General features: G+C 37.6%; 1 pseudogene; it reads right to left on the bottom strand.

The window, feature by feature from the left end:
* Nucleotides 1-17,375: 17,375 nt before the first annotated feature.
* LOC119505815 lies at nucleotides 17,376-17,503 on the bottom strand (annotated as a pseudogene).
* Nucleotides 17,504-17,937: the final 434 nt, after the last annotated feature.

The raw sequence follows: 17,937 nt of genomic DNA, 5'->3' as shown, positions 1-17,937 counted from the left end.
TGTTTCTCCACATTTTCTCCAGCACTTGTATCCCTCTGTTTATTTTTTAGACAGTTTTATTCACACACCATACATTCCATCCTAAGTAAACAATCAATGGCTCCCTGTATAATAAAATAGTTATGCATTCACCACCACTATCTATATGAGGACATTTCCATTTCTTCCACAAAGAAAGAGGAAGAAGTGAAAAAAGAAACAAAAAGAAAGAAAAAAATGACAACTAAATAGCAACAAAACAAAAAAGAAAATTAAAATAAAATACAATATAAAAATCAGACGCCAACACCAATGCCAAGAATCCCATGCCTCTACTTTATATCCCCCTCCTAGAGACATTTAGCTTTGGTATATGGCTTTTGCTATAATTAATGGAAGAATACTACAATGTTACTGCTAACTATAGACTCTAGTTTGCATTGATTGTATTTTTCCCAGTATCAACCTATTTCTAACACCTTGCAAAGTTAATATTCATTTGTTCTTCCTCATGTAAAAACATTCTTATATTTGTACATTTAATCACAATAATTGACCACCCTGGTTTCCACTAAGTTATACAGTCCCAGTCTTTATCTTCTATCTTTCCTTCTGGTGTTGCACATGCCCATAACCTCCTCTTTCAACTATACTCACAGTCTTCTTTGTTCAGTGTACTTAAAATATTGCGTTACCATCACCCAATATTGTGCTCCAAATCGTGCTCTCCTGTCTCTTCCTACCTGCCTGTAAGTGCACTCTTTAGTATTTCCTGTAGGGCAGGTATCTTGTACACAGACTCTCTCATTGTCTGTTTGTCAGAAAATATTTTAAACTCTCCCTCATATTTGAAGGACAGTTTTGCTGGACATAGGATTCTTGGTTGATGGTTTTTCTCTTTCAGTATCTTAAATACATCACACCACTGCCTTCTCACCTCCATGGTTTCTATTGAGAAATCTGCACATAGTCTTATCAAGCTTCCCTTGTATGTGATAGATTGCTTTTCTCTTGCTGCTTTCAGAATTCTCTGTCTTTGACATGTGATAATCTGATTATTAAGTGTCTTTGCATAGGTCTATTCAGATCTATTCTGTTTGGGGTACACTGCACTTCTTGGATCTGTAATTTTATGTCTTTCTTAAGAGATGGAAAGTTTTCAGTCATTATTCCCTCCATTATTGTTTCTGCTCCTTTTCCCTTCTCTTTGCCTTCTGGGAAACCCATGACACATATATTCATGCACTTCATGTTGTCATTCAATTCCCTGAGACACTGCTCATATTTTTCCATTTTTTTCCCTATCTCTTCCTTTGTGTGTATGATTTCAGATGTCCTGTCCTACTGTGTATGCATCCTTTCTTCTGCCTCTTCAAATCTGCTGTTGTATGGCTCCATTGTGTTTTTCATCTCTTTTGTTGTGCCTTTCATTTCCATAAATTCTGCCAGTTGTTTTTTTCCTTATGTTCACCCAATGTTTACTTTATATCCTTCATCTCTTTTGCCATATCATACCTCAACTCATTGATTTGATTTTTGAATTGATGTAGCATATTTGTTAGATCTTTAATTAGTTGGTTCAAATCCTGTATCTCATTTGAAGTGTGAGCTTGTTCCTTTGGGCCATATCTTTGTTTCTTCTAATGTGACTTGTAATTTTTTGTTGTTTAGACATCTGATTTCCTTGATTACCCCAACCAGATATTCCCAGACTAGACAGGACGAAGGTGTAACCCATATCAAATTTCCCTGATGACAGGGACCCGACAGTTTGTCAAACTTTCCTGTGAGGCCTCTAGACTATGCTTTTCCCATCCTGTCCTGCAGGTGGCACTTGTCAGCCCATAGTTCCCCACTGGTACAAAGCACAGCAGTCTCTTTAGTTCTCAGTGGAACCTGTCCTGGCCAGGGGCCGAGGGTCTCAGAAGCCACATTTAAGTTGTTTCTGGTTCCCCCTCCACCGGCCCTAGGGTCTGAATTCTCCGAAGGTGGGCAGCCACTTGAGCTGGACCAAGCCCCGCTTTTCTTAGGGAAGATACACCCTTTAGGGAATTATCTCCTACACTTGAATTCCTCCTTTGTTTCTCTGACTCTCTTATCCACCCTTGCCTGGGTCAGCACTGACAATTGAAAATGCCAGAGGCTTTCTCTAATGAGCTACTTAGAAAGGTAGGAAAAAAAAGGAAAAAGAAAAGAAAACCCCTTTTCAGAGCCAGTTCCCAGCCCCCAGTTTCACTGGTTGACTGGTGTTGGGACCTAGTTCTCTGTGCCCCTTTCCTTGGGATACAGCTGTTTTCCAGTATTCTGAGCTCAACCATCTCCAAAGGCCTTTGTTTTTATTTATTTATTATTTTTTCCATCAGCCCCACCTCCTCTCTGCCGGAGAGACCTCAGTGTTCTTTTCCTACTTGCTCTGGGTTTATCTGTGTTTGTAGCTTGTATTTGGTAGTCTAAATTTGTTAATTAAGACTGCAATTGGAGCTTAGTGGAGTTACTTTCCCTCACTCCAGGTAGCCTGCTTCTTTTTTCCACAGGGAAGTGTTACAACTCAGCCTGCCATGCCATTGGGGAAGGAGTATCAGCTCTGCAGTTTGGGAAGCTTTACTTACTGTTCTATGCTGCAATTTCAGCCAATTCAAACATCCAGGCAGGTGTATGATATGTGTCTGGTCACAGATGTCACCCAACAGTTGTTCCAGACTGTTTACTAGTTGTTCCTGGCTATTTACTAGTTGTTCTAGAGGACTAAATTCCATACCTCTCTATGCCACCATCTTGCCCTGCCTTTCTCAAATTGTAATATCTTAATTATGAGGACTATTACTAATTAGCAACCAAAAAAATGAGGATTATTAGCCAATGATTATTCACTAATTGAATAATCAATGGGCAATATTCAATCTGGTTGGTTGAAAATAGGGTGGTCTTTTCATCTGTAACTTTTCCATGTTACTGTCCAATAATTCTCTCTGAAATAGAAGTGCATTGCAAGGCCTGGAGTTCTCAGAGTAATGCTCTCTTAAATCTTCCTGGCACTAACAACGTGAGTACTTACTATAAAAGCCCCAGTCACTGCCCACAGCAATCCAGCAAGGAAATTGCTTATTGCATACATTCTCTGTGCATGTTGCCTGTCATGACAGATGGGAACAAAAAAGAAAGGCGGTTTCAACTACATCAAATTATGGCAGATACTGATAGAGTAGAATATGCAGACAGGGTTGGGGTGATGAAGAAAAAAATGCCTCAGCAGTTTTAGAAGGAAATCTACCCACACTAAGAAAAGCAATGGGAGAGCAGGAGTCTCTAGGTTTTATGAGACATGAGATGAGATGGATAGCCTGAAGAGAAAAGTAAAGTGATATAAGAAATCAAAGAATATTTTACTGTAGTAAGAAAATCAATAAAAATGATGAACTGCTTATCCAAAGGAAATAAACTGATTATTCCAGTTTCCATAAGAAGGGAGGTCTGCAGATAACCCATCAGGTTGACAGGATATTGGAAGGTGAGTGAGGAAACCTAGATGTAATCATTTAACCATCTTTCTTATTCTATTCCCCCCAAAAAGTATTGTTTAGATGTTAAAAACACAATGTAAAATTAATTTAGTGTAATAAAGCTCAAGATCATTGGCATATACATATTTTAAACCCTTTTCTATACTTTTCTTTTAAATCTTTTAATGAAATATTCAAAAAGTATTAAGGACACTTAAAGTATATGCAAAGTTTAAAGAATATAATAAAACAACCTGACCATGTACCTAAAGAACAACTTAAGAAATCTTAGTAGCCCCCTGGGTTCCCATCCCTGTTGATAATCCCTCTTGCACCTATCAGGAGGTAACCACTATCTTGAATCCTGATTTAATCATGTACTCGAATTTCTTTATATTAACTGTCAACTATGTGTAAATGCATAAATGTCATTCATTTTTTTTTAATTTGTATAATTTGAATAAAACTGTAGGTATTTTTTGAATTTACTGTTTTCTTTAAACTTTATGGCTACACAAATAAACTTGACAAAACAAATACAGGGTATAGTTTCCCAGAAAAGTACAAAATGGGAAAATAAATGCAAAGAGAAGTAGATATTTTGAAAGGAAAAATGAGTTTCTTTAGAAACACTGAAATTTTAATTAAAAACATCTTCCCCTAAAAGAAATTTCAGATGTAAATAATTTTATAAGTTGAGGCCAACAAACTTTCAAAGAAAAGTTAATTCCCATTTTATTAGTTCCAGGTAACAGAAAAAGATTAAAAATGACTCTTCAAATCATAATAGATTAAATGTAACCTTGCTTTCAAAACCAGATGATAATTTAAGAATAAATAAATATGTGTCAAGTTCATAAATGAGCAAAATTTCCAAACTAATTTTAGGTAGCCTATTATTCAGCAGTATACTGATATACAGTGAGAAGTTTCACAGGGTTGCCAGGGTGATTGATTCAGCTTTAGAAAATATATTAATGTACTTCAGTATTAATTGTATTATTATACAAACCACTTTTTTTTTAAAGGTAAGGTTTGGCAGCTATTCACAGTGGGGTATTTTCTTATGTTAAAAAGTGTTATACAACAAAAGCTTTGGGTAAACAGTTAGAGGTCCTGGCCAATGGCATAAGAAAAGGAAAAAAAAAGTGAAAGAATTAGAAGTCATGAGATAAAACTCTCCTAATTCACATATGAAATAATTATTTCCTAGAAAAAAAAAAAAACAAAGTCAAGAGACAAAATTTAAGGATTATTAAGAGGATTCAGAAAGATTTTTTGGATAAAAGATCAACCTACACAAAACCATAATAAGACACCACTCAAAAAAAAAAAAAAAAAGAATAAGTGTTGGCAAGGATGTAGAGAAACAGGAACCCTTGTATAGTTTTGGTGGGAACGTAAAATGGTATAGCTGCTGTGGAAAAGAGTTTGGTGATTCCTCAGAAAGTTAAACACAGAATCACCATATGATCCGGCAACCCCACTTCTAGGAGCATACCCAAAAGGATTGAAAGCAGGGATTTGAATCAATATTTGTACACCAATATTCATAGCAGCATTATTCACAATATCCAAAAGTTTGGAAGCACCAAGTGTCCATCAATGATGAATGGATAAACAAAATGTGGCATATACATACAATAAAATATTATTCAGTCATAAAAATAAATGAAGTTCTGATGCATGTTACAACATGGATGAACCTTGAAGACATTGTATTGAGTGAAATAAGCCAGACACAAAAAGACAATTACTGTATGATTTCATTTACATTAAATACATAGAATGAACAAATGAACAGAGAGGGAAAGTAGATTGCAGGTTACCAGGAGCTAGAAGTGGTGAGGAAATGGGGAGTTATTGCTTAATGGATAAAGTTTCTGTGTGGGATTATAGAAAATTTTTGGTTATGGATAGTGTTGATGATATACCAAATTGAGAATGTAATTAGTATCACTGAATTGTACATATAAAAGTGAATAAAATGGGATTTTTTTTTTCTTGGTTCAAAGGATTTTAGGGTTTCAATATACCAAACCACAAGAAGCCTATCTTTATTTCAGCTGATATAAGTGAAAACAGTAATTTTATACTATCATGTGTTAAACAGCCCAAACTTTCTACCATTCTTCTAAAATGAGATATTTTTGCATTTTACGTTACCACAATAATTTTTTTAAAAAAGGTTTACCTAGAAATTCAATAGCATATTTGTAAATCAGCAAAAGAAATGTAAAACAACTAAATGTAATACCAACTAAATATAATAATAAATTTAAACCAACTAATACATAATTTAGAAAAATGTGATACTATTGACAACAGCACAAAAACTATAGGATATTTACTTATTACATTAATCAAGATTACAGGAAAAACTCTATGAAGAATACTTAAACTCTAATATGTAGAAGAGCATCTGCATCACAATGAGTAAACCCTAATGTAAACTACGGACTCTAGGTTAATGGTATAATTATAATAGTATTGCTTCATCAATTGTAACAAAGGTACCACACTAATGCAAAATGTTAATAACTCGGAAAAACTGTATGTGAAAAGGGGAGGAACTCTGTACTTTCTGCATGATTTTTCTGTAAACCTAAAACTGCTCCAGAGAAAGAGAGAAAGAGAACAAAAGAGAAAGAGAAGTACCTGAACAGATGAAGAAACATTATAAAGATATCAATTATCCCTCAATTTAATCTACAAATCCAGTGCACCTGTAATCAATGTTACAATTGCCGAGAATGTGGATAAACTTAATCTAAAATTTAAATAGAGGCATGAAGTTCACAGTTTTTATATGTACCTTAAAAGAAAAAGATTAAGGCAAAAAGTACTAGCTCAACCAGATCGATACTTTTAACAAATTATCACAAGATCACAGAAAAAATACTGTGAATTGGCTCAACAATAGAGAGATAGACCAATGTAGTACATAGAAAATCCAAACACAGACAACACACATAAATATGGAAAATTACTTCAAAAGAAAGGTGGCACCATCTATCAATGAAAAAGGTGATTATTATAAGGTAGTGGGAAAACGGGTCACTATACGTAGATAAACAAAACTTCATTACTTAAAAGACAAATATTCAGCAGACATTCAAAGGAGGTTTAGATTTCTATATAATTTTGATCACAAAATTATAAACATAGTTAGATGTCAATTCTGTACTATAATATGAAGAGAAAAAAGTTTCTAGTAAATTTATGGTTGGTACTCTCTTTTTAAAAAGGTGTTCTGTATATTCTAAGTTTACCCAAATGACCATGAAAATCAAGGAAAACCTTTTTTAGATTAATTGGTATATGTTCCTTGTACCTAAAATGAGGTAAAACTGATCAGGCTATGTTTGCCCACAAGAAGGTAATTCTTAAAATACTATACATATTAAAATCCTACAAATTCTATAAAATCCTATAGATCAGTCCATGCTCAAGTTTATCCAGAACCCTTCATTGCTTTTCTAACATCCTAGTTCAATTTTTCCAAACAAATAAAATTAATATTAATTTCTGAAGTTGACTTTTTTTTTTTTTTTTTTTACCTATTTCTCTTCTTTGGAGATAGACATTCATTTCAGTCAACGTTGCTAATCTGGGTATTAGTGGGGCAGGTGGAAGTTGGTTTAAATGAAAATCTGTATTTTCCTCTCAATTTCTCATAAAATTACTCCAGAGTGGGGAAGAACATTTTCCAACATCAAATTGTTCTACAAGTATCATGACTACAAGTCGAGAGCAGATTTTGTTTCCATTCAGCCCAAACAATACATAGGTTTGGCAAATTCATTGTCTATTACTGACGAAGGTAAAAGAAGAGCTCATTGTTGGCGGTGTGTCCAGAATGGGCAAGGCACGTCCCTCGGTTCTTTCCAATCCTCTCATAATTTAATCCTGGTAAAGACTGTTTTGTAGATGAGGAATTTAAGACTAAGAGGTTAAATAATTTCTTAAATATCAATTGTTCAGCCAGTAATAAAGCAGAAATTTGAGCTCAAGCTTTCTGTACTCCAAAGCCTGTGCTGTTTTCCGTTCCCACACTGAAATCTCAGAAAGATCTGTAAAAGTGAGGTTGGTAATTGACATTTGTTGAATGTCTACTCTATGCCAAGTGCGTCACTGATATTATCTCATTAAATACTCACAACCACTCTGCTAAAAAGAAGGCATTATTCACATTAAAGAGATGAGAAAATTGAGATAGAAGTTAATTGTCCAAGTGTATGTCAATGCCAGGGTTTTTCAATTTTTTTTTTTAATATTCATTTTATTGAGATATATTCACATACCAAGCAGTCATACAAAACAAATCATACATTCGATTGTTCACAGTACCATTACATAGTTGCGCATTCATCACCAAAATCAATCCCTGACACCTTCATTACCACACACACAAAAATAACAATAATAATAATTAAAGTGCAAAAGAGCAATTAAAGTAAAAAAGAACACTGGGTGCCTTTGTCTGTTTGTTTCTTTGTTTCCTTCCCATCTTTTTTCTACTCATCCATCCATAAACTAGACAAAGGGGAGTGTGGTCCTTATGGCTTTCCCAATCCCATTGTCACCCCTCATAAACTACATTTTTATACAATTGTCTTCAAGATTCATGGGTTCTGGGTTGTAATTCTGATAGTTTCAGCTACCCCAATTCATTAGAACCTAAAAAGCATTGTCTATATTGTGCATAAGAGTGCCCACCAGAGTGACCTCTCAGTTACTTTTGGAATCTTTCTGCCACTGAAGCTTATTTCATTTCATTTTACATCCCCCTTTTGGTCAAGAAGATGTTCTCCATCCCATGATGCCGGGTCTACATTCCTCCCCGGGAGTCATATTCCACGTTGCCAGGGAGATTCACTCCCCTGGGTGTCTGATCCCACGTAGGGGGGAAGGCAGTGATTTAACCTGCCAAGTTGGCTTGGCTAGAGAGATGCGGTCGCAGTTAAATCTTCTGGGGGGATGGCGGCCGGTTGCTGAACCCTCAGCTCTCAGCGCTGCTCTGAGGGTACCGGCGGGGGGGGCTCTTTCCCGGAGGCGAGGGCGAGGCGGGGGACTTGGCCGGGTCCCCGGCGGAGGCGTGCAAGGCGTGGAGGGCGGCGAGAAGGGAAAGGAAAGACACTCTTCCTCCAGTGGGGGTAGAACAAAAGGAACTTTATTCAGGGGTGAGCACAGGTTATATAGGCTGGCATGAAGGGCGGGGTTGGAGTAGGGGTGTAAGGGCCTTAAATGGTAATGCTGAGGGGAGAAAGGCTAGGATTGGTTCTGAGAGGACGCGGAAGCTGTTTGAAAAGGGGCGGGAGTAGCTCTGGCAACGGTGTCTGGCAACAGTGTATGCGCACTGGTGGTGGCGGGAGTTGCTCTGGCAACGGGGGGTGGCGGGGGGGGGTGTGTGGGGAAAAGGCGGTTCCCTCCGGCAAGCCTCCCCTAACGGTGGTATTTTGGGTGAGGAAATGGGGCCTGCCTCCGGCCTCACTTTCTCAGGCCTGGGGGGCTGTGGAGGGCGCTGTCGCCCGTGCCCACCACCCTCCCCAGGGGCTGATCAGGTCCCCCAGCCCAGGCCCGCCAAGTCAAAGCACGTAATCAGTATCCCGCAGAGAGAGAGGGCCACATCTGAGCAACAAAGAGGCATTCGGGAGGAGGCTCTTAGGCACAATTATAGGGAGGCATAGCCTCTCCTTTGGAGCAACAGTCTTCCCAAGGGCAAATCCTGTGGTAGAGGTCTCAACCCATCAAACCACCAGTCCCCTATGTCTGTGGGCATATTAGCAACCATCGCAGTGGGGAAGGCCAATACCCCTGCATTCTCCACCAGCTCCTCAAGGGTGTTCTGCATATTTTTTTCCTTGTTTTTTTTTTTTTTAACTTTTTTTTTAAATTAACTGTTATGAAAAATTAAAAAAATAAAAAAAAAATTTAAAAAAACATACAATAAAAGAACATTTCAAAGAGACCATAACAAGGGAGTAAAAAAAAGACAACTAACCTAAGTACTTTACTTCCAACATGTTCCTACTCTACACCAAGAAAGTAACCTAATATAGAAACATTTCTGTGAACTTGTTCCTACTATAGCCATCAGAAATTAACAGACCATAGTCATTCCTGGGCATTCCCAGAACGTTAAATTTACCCACGATAGCTTTTCTGTTCGTATTGGATTATTGTTCTCCCTTCCTTAATTGCTCTCTATCGTTAGTTCCCCTACATTCTACATTATAAACCATTTGTTTTACATTTTTCAAAGTTCACATTAGTGGTAGCATATATTTGTCTTTTTGTGCCTGGCTTATTTTGCTCAGCATTATGTCTTCAAGGTTCATCCATGTTGTCATATGTTTCACGACATCGTTCCTTCTTACTGCTGTGTAGTATTCCATCATGTGTATATACCACATTTTATTTATCCACTCATCTGTTGAAGGACATTTGGGTTGTTTCCATCTCTTGGCAATTGTGAATAATGCTGCTATGAACATTGGCGTGCAGATATCTGTTCGTGTCACTGCTTTCCGATCTTCCGGGTATATACCGAGAAGTGCAATCGCTGGATCAAAGGGTATCTCTATATCTAGTTTTCTAAGGAACTGCCAGACTGACTTCCAGAGTGGCTGAACCATTATACGGTCCCACCAACAATGAATAAGAGTTCCAATTTCTTCACATCCCCTCCAGCATTTGTAGTTTCCTGTTTGTTTAATGGCAGCCATTCTAATCGGTGTTAGATGGTATCACATTGTGGTCTTAATTTGCATCTCTCTAATAGCTAGTGAAGCTGAACATTTTTTCATGTGTTTCTTGGCCATTTGTATTTCGTCTTCAGAGAACTGTCTTTTTATATCTTTTACCCATGTTATAATTGGGCTGTCTGAACTAGCGTTATTGAGTTGTAGGATTTCTTTATATATGCAAGATATCAGTCTTTTGTCAGATACATGGTTTCCAAAACTTTTTTCTCATTGAGTTGGCTGCCTCTTTACCTTTTTGAGAAATTCCTTTGAGGTACAGAAACTTCTAAGCTTGAGGAGTTCCCATTTATCTATTTTTCCTTTTGTTGTTTGTGCTTTGGGTGTAAAGTCTAGAAAGTGGCTGCCTAATACAAGGTCTTGAAGATGTTTTCCTATATTATCTTCAAGGAGTTTTACGGTACTTTCTTTTATATTGAGATCTTTGGTCCATTTTGAGTTAATTTTTGTGTAGGGTGTGAGGTAGGGGTCCTCTTTCATTCTTTTGGATATGGATATCCAACTCTCCCAGCTCCATTTGTTGAAAAGACCATTATGACCCAGTTCAGTGACTTTGGGGGCCTTATCAAAGATCAGTCGGCCACAGATCTGGGACCTATCTCCGAATTCTCAATTCGATTGCATTGATCTATATGGCTATCTTTGTGCCAGTACCATGCTGTTTTGACAACTTTGGCTTTATAATAAGCTTCAAAGTCAGGGAGTGTAAGTCCTCCCACTTGGTTTTTCTTTTTTAGAGTGTCTTTCGCAATTCGAGGCATCTTCCCTTTCCAAATAAATTTGATAACTAGCTTTTCCAAGTCTGCAAAGTAGGTTGTTCGAATTTTGATTGGGATTGCATTGAATCCGTAGATGAGTTTGGGTAGAATTGACATCTTAATGACATTTAGCCTTCCTATCCATGAACACGGAATATTTTTCCATCTTTTAAGGCCCCCTTCTATTTCTTTTAGTAGAGTTATGTACTTTTCTTTGTATAGGTCTTTTATATCTTTGGTTAAGTTTATTCCTAGGTACTTGATTTTTTTAGTTGCTATTGAAAATGGTACCTTTTTCTTGAGTGTCTCTTCAGTTTGTTCATTTCTAGCATATAGAAACATTACTGACTTATGTGCATTAATCTTGTATCCTGCTACTTTGCTAAATTTCTTTATTAGCTCTAGTAGCTGTATCATTGATTTCTCAGGGTTTTCCAGATATAAGATCATATCATCTGCAAACAATGACAGTTTTAATTCTTCCTTTCCAATTTGGATGCCTTTTATTTCTTTGTCTTGCTGGATTGCCCTGGCTAGCACTTCCAGCACAATGCTGAATAACAGTGGTGATAGCAGGCATCCTTGTCTTGTTCCTTATCTTAGAGGGAAGGCTTTCGGTCTCTCACCATTGAGTACTATGCTGGCTGTGGGTTTTTCATATCTGCTCTTTATCATATTAAGGAAGTTTCCTTCAATTCCTACTTTTTGAAGTGTTTTTATCAAAAAGGGATGTTGGATTTTCTCGCATGCTTTTTCAGCACCTATTGAGATGATCATTTGATTTTTCTCTTTTCATTTGTTAATGTGTTGTAATACATTGATTGATTTTCTTATGTTGAACCATCCTTGCATGCCTGGAATGAACCCCACTTGGTCATGGTGTATGATTTTTTTAATGTGTCTTTGGATTCGGTTTGCAAATATTTTGTTGAGGATTTTTGGATCTATATTCATTAGGGAGATTGGCTGGTAGTTTTCCTTTTTTGTAGCATCTTTGCCTGGTTTTGGTATTCAATTGATGTTAGCTTCATAAAATGAGTTAGGTAGTGTTCCATTTTCCTTGATGTTTTGAAAGAGTTTAAGTAAGATTGGTGTCAGTTCTTTTTCGAAAGTTTGGTAGAATTCCCCTGTGAAGCCATCTGGCCCTGGGCATTTATTTGTGGGAAGCTTTTTGATATCTAATTGGATCTCTTTGCTTGTGATTGGTTGGTTGAGATCTTCTGTTTCTTCTCTGGTCAGTCTAGGTTGTTCATATGTTTCCAGGAAATTGTCCATTTCCTCTACATTATCCGGTTTGTTGGCATACAGTTGTTTATAGTATCCTCTCATAATTTTTTTTAATTTCTTCAGGATCTGTGGTAATGTCACCTTTTTCATTCATTATTTTGTTTATATGGTTCTTCTTTCTTTTTGATTTTGTCAGTCCAGCTAAGGGCTTGTCAATCTTGTTGATCTTCTCAAAGAACCAACTTTTGGTGTTATTTATCCTCTCTATTGTTTTTTTGCTCTCCATGTCATTTATTTCTGCTTTAATCCTTGTTATTTCTTTTCTTCTACTTGGTTTAGGATTGGTTTGCTGTTCACTTTCTAGCTTTTTCAGTTGATCCATTAGTTCTTTGATTTTGGCTCTTTCTTCCTTTTTAATATATGCATTTAGTGCTATAAATTTCCCCCTCAGTACCGCTTTTGCTGCATCCCCTAGGTTTTGGTATGTTGTGTTCTCATTTTCATTCATCTCTATATATTTAGCAATTTCTCTTGCTATTTCTTCTTTAACCCACTGATTGTTTAGAAGTGTGTTGTTTAACCTCCAGGTATTTCTGACTTTTCTAAGTCTCTGATGGTTATTGACTTCTAATTGTATTCCATTGTGGTCAGAGAATGTGCTTTGAATAATTTAAATCTTTTTAAATTTATTGAGGCTTGTTTTATGTCCCAGCATATGATCTATTCTGGAGAAAGTTCCGTGAGTACTAGAGAAGAATGTGTATCCTGGTGATTTGGGATGTAATGTTCTATATATGTCTCTTAAATCCAATTCATTTATCAGATTGTTTAGGTTTTCAGTTTCCTTATTGTTCTTCGGTCTGGCTGATCCATGTATAGGAGAGAGTGATGTGTTGAAATCTCCCACAATTATTGTGGAAACATCAATTGCTTCCTTTAGTTTTGCCAGTGTTTCTCTCATGTATTTAGTGGCACCTTGATTGGGTGCATAAACATTTATGATTGTTATTTCTTCTTGTTCATTTGCCCCTTTTATTAGTATGTAGTGGCCTTCTTTGTCTCTCAAAACATCCCTGCATTTAAAGTCTATTTTATCTGAGATTAATATTGCTACACCTGCTTTCTTTTGGCTGTAGCTGGCATGAAATTTTTTTTGCATCCTTTCACTTTCAATTTCTTTGTGTCCCTTTGTCTAAGATGAGTCTCTTGTATGCAACATATTGATGGTTCATTTTTTTTTTTAATCCATTCTGTGAATCTATATCTTTTCATTGGGGAGTTTAATCCATTTACAGTCAACATTATAACCGTGAAGGCATTTCTTGTTTCAGCCATCTTATCCTTTGTTTTATGTTTGTCATATATATCTTTCTCTCTCTCTATTAATATCCTTTAATGTACCCATACCGAACCTCTTTAGTACTAAACCTTTCTCCATGTCTCTCTCTCTTTTCTTTGCTTCTCCATCTGTAGGGCTCCCTTTAGTATCTGAAGTAGGGCAGGTCTCTTGTTAGCCAGTTCTCTTAGCATTTGTTTGTCCATGAAAAATTTAAGCTCTCCCTCAAATTTGAAGGAGAGCTTTGCTGGACAAAGTATTCTTGTTTGGAAACTTTTCTCACTCAGAATTTTAAATATGTCATGCCACTGCCTTCTCGCCTCCATGGTGGCTGCTGAGTAGTCACTACTTAGTCTTATGCTGTTTCCTTTGTATGTGGTGAATTGCTTTTCTCTTGCTGCTTGCAGAACTTGCTCCTTCTCTTCCGTATTTGATAGTGTGATCAGAATATGTCTTGGAGTGGGTTTATTTGGATTTATTCTATTTGGAGTTTGCTGGGCATTTATGATTTGTGTATTTATGGTGTTTAGAAGATTTGGGAAGTTTTCCCCAACAATTTCTTTGAATACTCTTCCTAGACCTCTACCCTTTCTTCCCCTTCTGGAACACCAATGAGTCTTACATTTGGACATTTTATATAATCTATCATATCCCTGAGGTCCATTTCGATTTTTTTTATTTTTTTCCCCATTCTTTCTTTCATGCTTTCATTTTCCATTCTGTCATCTTCCAGGTCACTGATTCATTGTTCAACTTCCTCTAGTCTTGGACTATGAGTATCCAGAATCTTTTTAATTTGGTCAACAGTTTCTTTAATTTCCATAAGATCATCTATTTTTTTATTTAGTCTTGCAATGTCTTCTTTATGCTCTTCTAGGGTCTTCTTGATGTCCTTTATATCCTGTGCCATGCTGTTCTTCATGTCCTTTATATCCTGTGCCATAGTCTCATCATTCATCTTTAGTTCTTTGATTAGTTGCTCTAGGTACTGTGTCTCCTCTGATGTTTTGATTTGGGTGCTTGGGCTTGGGTTATCCATATTGTCTGTTTTTTTCATATGCTTTAAAATTTTCTGTTGTTTTTGGCCTCTTGGCATTTGCTTAACTTGATAGGGTTCTTTTAGGATTTGTAGACCAATTGAAATCCTTATCTCTAATTTGTCTGATCTACAGCTTCGTGGAGTACACTTTTGCGTACTACCCAGCAGGTGGTGTCTACGAGCCACCTGTTCCCCTCAAGTCAGTTCTCCCCTGCTTTGCCTTTTTGGTGAGTGGGGGAGTGAGTCTTGTAGGGTCCAATTGGTGTACCAAGTTTGCGTGTATAGTTGGTGTTGCCCACCCTGTATATGGGGTGTGTGTCTGGGCAGTCAGGGAGGTGGGGCAGCTCTAACAATCAAATCTCCCTGGTGTTCCTGGAGTTTTAAAACTGCTGCAATAGTTCAATCTTTCAGTTCAGTCCTGCCACAGTTTGTCTCTGCACTGACCCACAAGTCCTTGGTATGGCCCCTGAAACTTGCGAGTTGGTCCCTCTTCCAGGCCGTGCACCCCCTGGTCCTCTGTTGAGGGATGACTGTGCTATGTCACAGGTGAGTGTCGTCCCCCCAGGGTGGTTCTGGGCTGCAGGGCTGTGTAGGGAGGCTCCCAGTCTGCTGAGCCGACACCCCACTTTTCTTTGGAAGTTGTGGTGTTTAATGAATTTTCTCAGCCACTGGATTATTGCCTTTTGTCTCAGGACTCTCTTAGTTCTGCTCTTGTCTTGACCTGACCAAATTGCAAGTCTTTGAGGCTTTCTGTATTGGGCTTAGATTTCGCTGATCTCAGCAGTTCAACGTGTTCATGAGTGTTGTATGAAGTATGCCCAAAGTCAAATTGCTCTGTGGTGTCCAGTCCACGCAGTTCCCGGATTTCTACCTACTTTCCTGGAGGAGTAACTAAAACATACACCTCACCAATCCGCCATCTTGACCAGCCTCCCCACCAGGGTTTTAATAATACTTTGTCTGGCTTTAAATCCTGTGCATATTTCCCCATTTTCTTACAAAAGTATGTGGTAGGATAATGTATTGAGATACTAATTTTTCTTTTGTCCTTGTTGTATGGCATTTGCCTTACCAGGGAAATCCTTTTTCTTCTCTTGCCTTGGAGGGGTGCAGTGGATGTGTCAAAATAAGGATACTAGACCAACTGTATATAGCTATACCTGGAACTTGCTAGAAATGCAAATTCTCAATGTCCTTAGACCTACTGAACTAGAAACTCCAGCAGTAGAGCTCAGCAGTCTGTTTTATCAAGCTCTCAGTTGATTTTGTTGCATGCTTAAGTTTGTGAAACACTGATTTAGGGGAAGGTTTCATTGTGTGCCAGATCAAAGAGGAGTTGTCTGTAAACAAACAGCCTTCCTAGCTTTTGATATCCAAAGCCTGCATTCTTTTGTGGAATAGAAATCTTTTTGAAACCAGGAAACACTTGAAGGTCTGAGGTTCTGCTAGCTGGTGGAACCCATGAATCCTTTACCAAAGGAGAGTGGAGAATTTCTTTGTGGTGCATGTTTATGGCAAGTTTAACTTTTCTTCCCAGGATCTGGAAAGACTACCCAGTGTATCAGAGAAGTAGAAGAACTACTAGACTTAGAAACAAAACTGCTTGGCAGTGATAACTAGTCTCCTGAGGGATCACTCCAAAAGTAAAGGCCATATGGCATAAGCACCATGGGGAGGGGCTGTCTCTGAATGACAGAAATTAAATGAAATTAAATGCAGTGGGATTCAATTTGAATTGAATAAAGTTATATAGTATTTATTTCACACAAGAGTTTGTGGAAAAAACTTTATATCTACTATAAAATAAATTCTAAAGAACCTTGAAAGAAATAACAGCTCAACCCATAATAAAGTATTTTGAAATGCATTTTTGTAGTAACAAGAAAACAATGTTTCCTCCCTTATTTGCTAAAAAAAATAAACAAGTATATCTACTTGAGCTATGCACATAGACAATAATGTCTAAAGGTAGCATGCTCTTACTTTTAGCTGCATAAATAGTAATTTATTTTAGGAGATGTAAAAAAGTGAAAAAGAGCTTTTAAATTTGAAAGGTTTGTGGATTGGTTCCTGCTTTTTCCATGAAGGCCCAGAGATTCAGAATTATACGGGGAATATATTCTAGATTTTAAAGTACCTTGCATATGAAGAATTAAAGAAACTCGTGCATCTGTGGTATTACTCTCTATAAGACAGGTTTGGGGAAAAAATATTTTATAAAGCAGGTAGGTGCCTGGGAAGAACTACCTCCAAGGTTTGCCAAATATTCTGACTTTGATAAAAATCAGACTTGCTGCCCATTAAATTTAATTCTCCAAGTAATAAGGATAATAGCAATAACAAAAAATTATAATAATAATAGTAGTCAATTTTGAGTACTAGAAAGCGTCAGACATTGTTTTAAGTGCTGCATATTTATTAGCTTGCTTAACTCTTATAAATAAATTCTAGACTATTAGACATTAAAGCACTGAAAAGAACCAGAAATATTTCTGGGAGTTTTTTAAAAACACAAAAACAATACTTAAGAATAATTATTTTCCACATTCCTGAGTCAATTATTAACTTATTCCCTGACCCATATATATTGAGAACTAGGAAGCAGTTAAGAAATCAAAATTAAATATAAAGAACACTGGTTTGGGCCTGCCATGCATCCAGGTGGCAATGAGATCCTGGACAGGTCACCTTCTGGCCCCAAATTCACCAACAAACTGTAACAAACTGTGGATCTCTCTCTCTTTCTCTCTGTTTTGTTTTGTTTTGTTTTTACAGGGGAGAGCGTGAACATAGCCCCCCCTACCACAGATTGCACAGTTGAGTTTCCTGCATTTGGGGAGGTTGCAGGAGTCATGAAGGCCACCTTCATGATCATGGTGTCTTCCCTGCCAGGTCCTTCTTCTGAACTTGCAATACTGATGGTGCTGAGGAGTCCACTTCACCCAGGCTCAGTCTACTGGCATTGAACAGTCTGAACACAATCTCAGTGATCAGCCTTTGGGGGTGGAGGTACATTTTCACCATGTAGCAGAGCCTGAAGCTTCCTGTGCTGTGGACCACCTGCCAACAGACGGCACATGAAACCACCTTCTCTGACTAAATCTCACCAGAAACGCCTCCCTGTTCATTCACCAACTGGGCACTACCTCCACAGGAAGGACAAGCACTTCATACCCTTTGAACCCAAGGAGGAGACACCCATGGTTCGGGGACTACTTGGACAGTATGCACCTTCTTTAATATTACTGTATGGAGTAATGCTGACTTTCGTTGCTGCTGAACTTTAGCTCTGAGTCTCAGGTGTCACACTGATACCCAATGTTCCAGGGAACTA

This window comes from Choloepus didactylus, chromosome 10 (assembly GCF_015220235.1).
Source record: "Choloepus didactylus isolate mChoDid1 chromosome 10, mChoDid1.pri, whole genome shotgun sequence".
Taxonomy (NCBI): domain Eukaryota; kingdom Metazoa; phylum Chordata; class Mammalia; order Pilosa; family Megalonychidae; genus Choloepus; species Choloepus didactylus.
The sequence above is the reverse complement of the archived record's forward strand: the minus strand, read 5'-3'. Positions and strand labels throughout refer to the sequence as shown.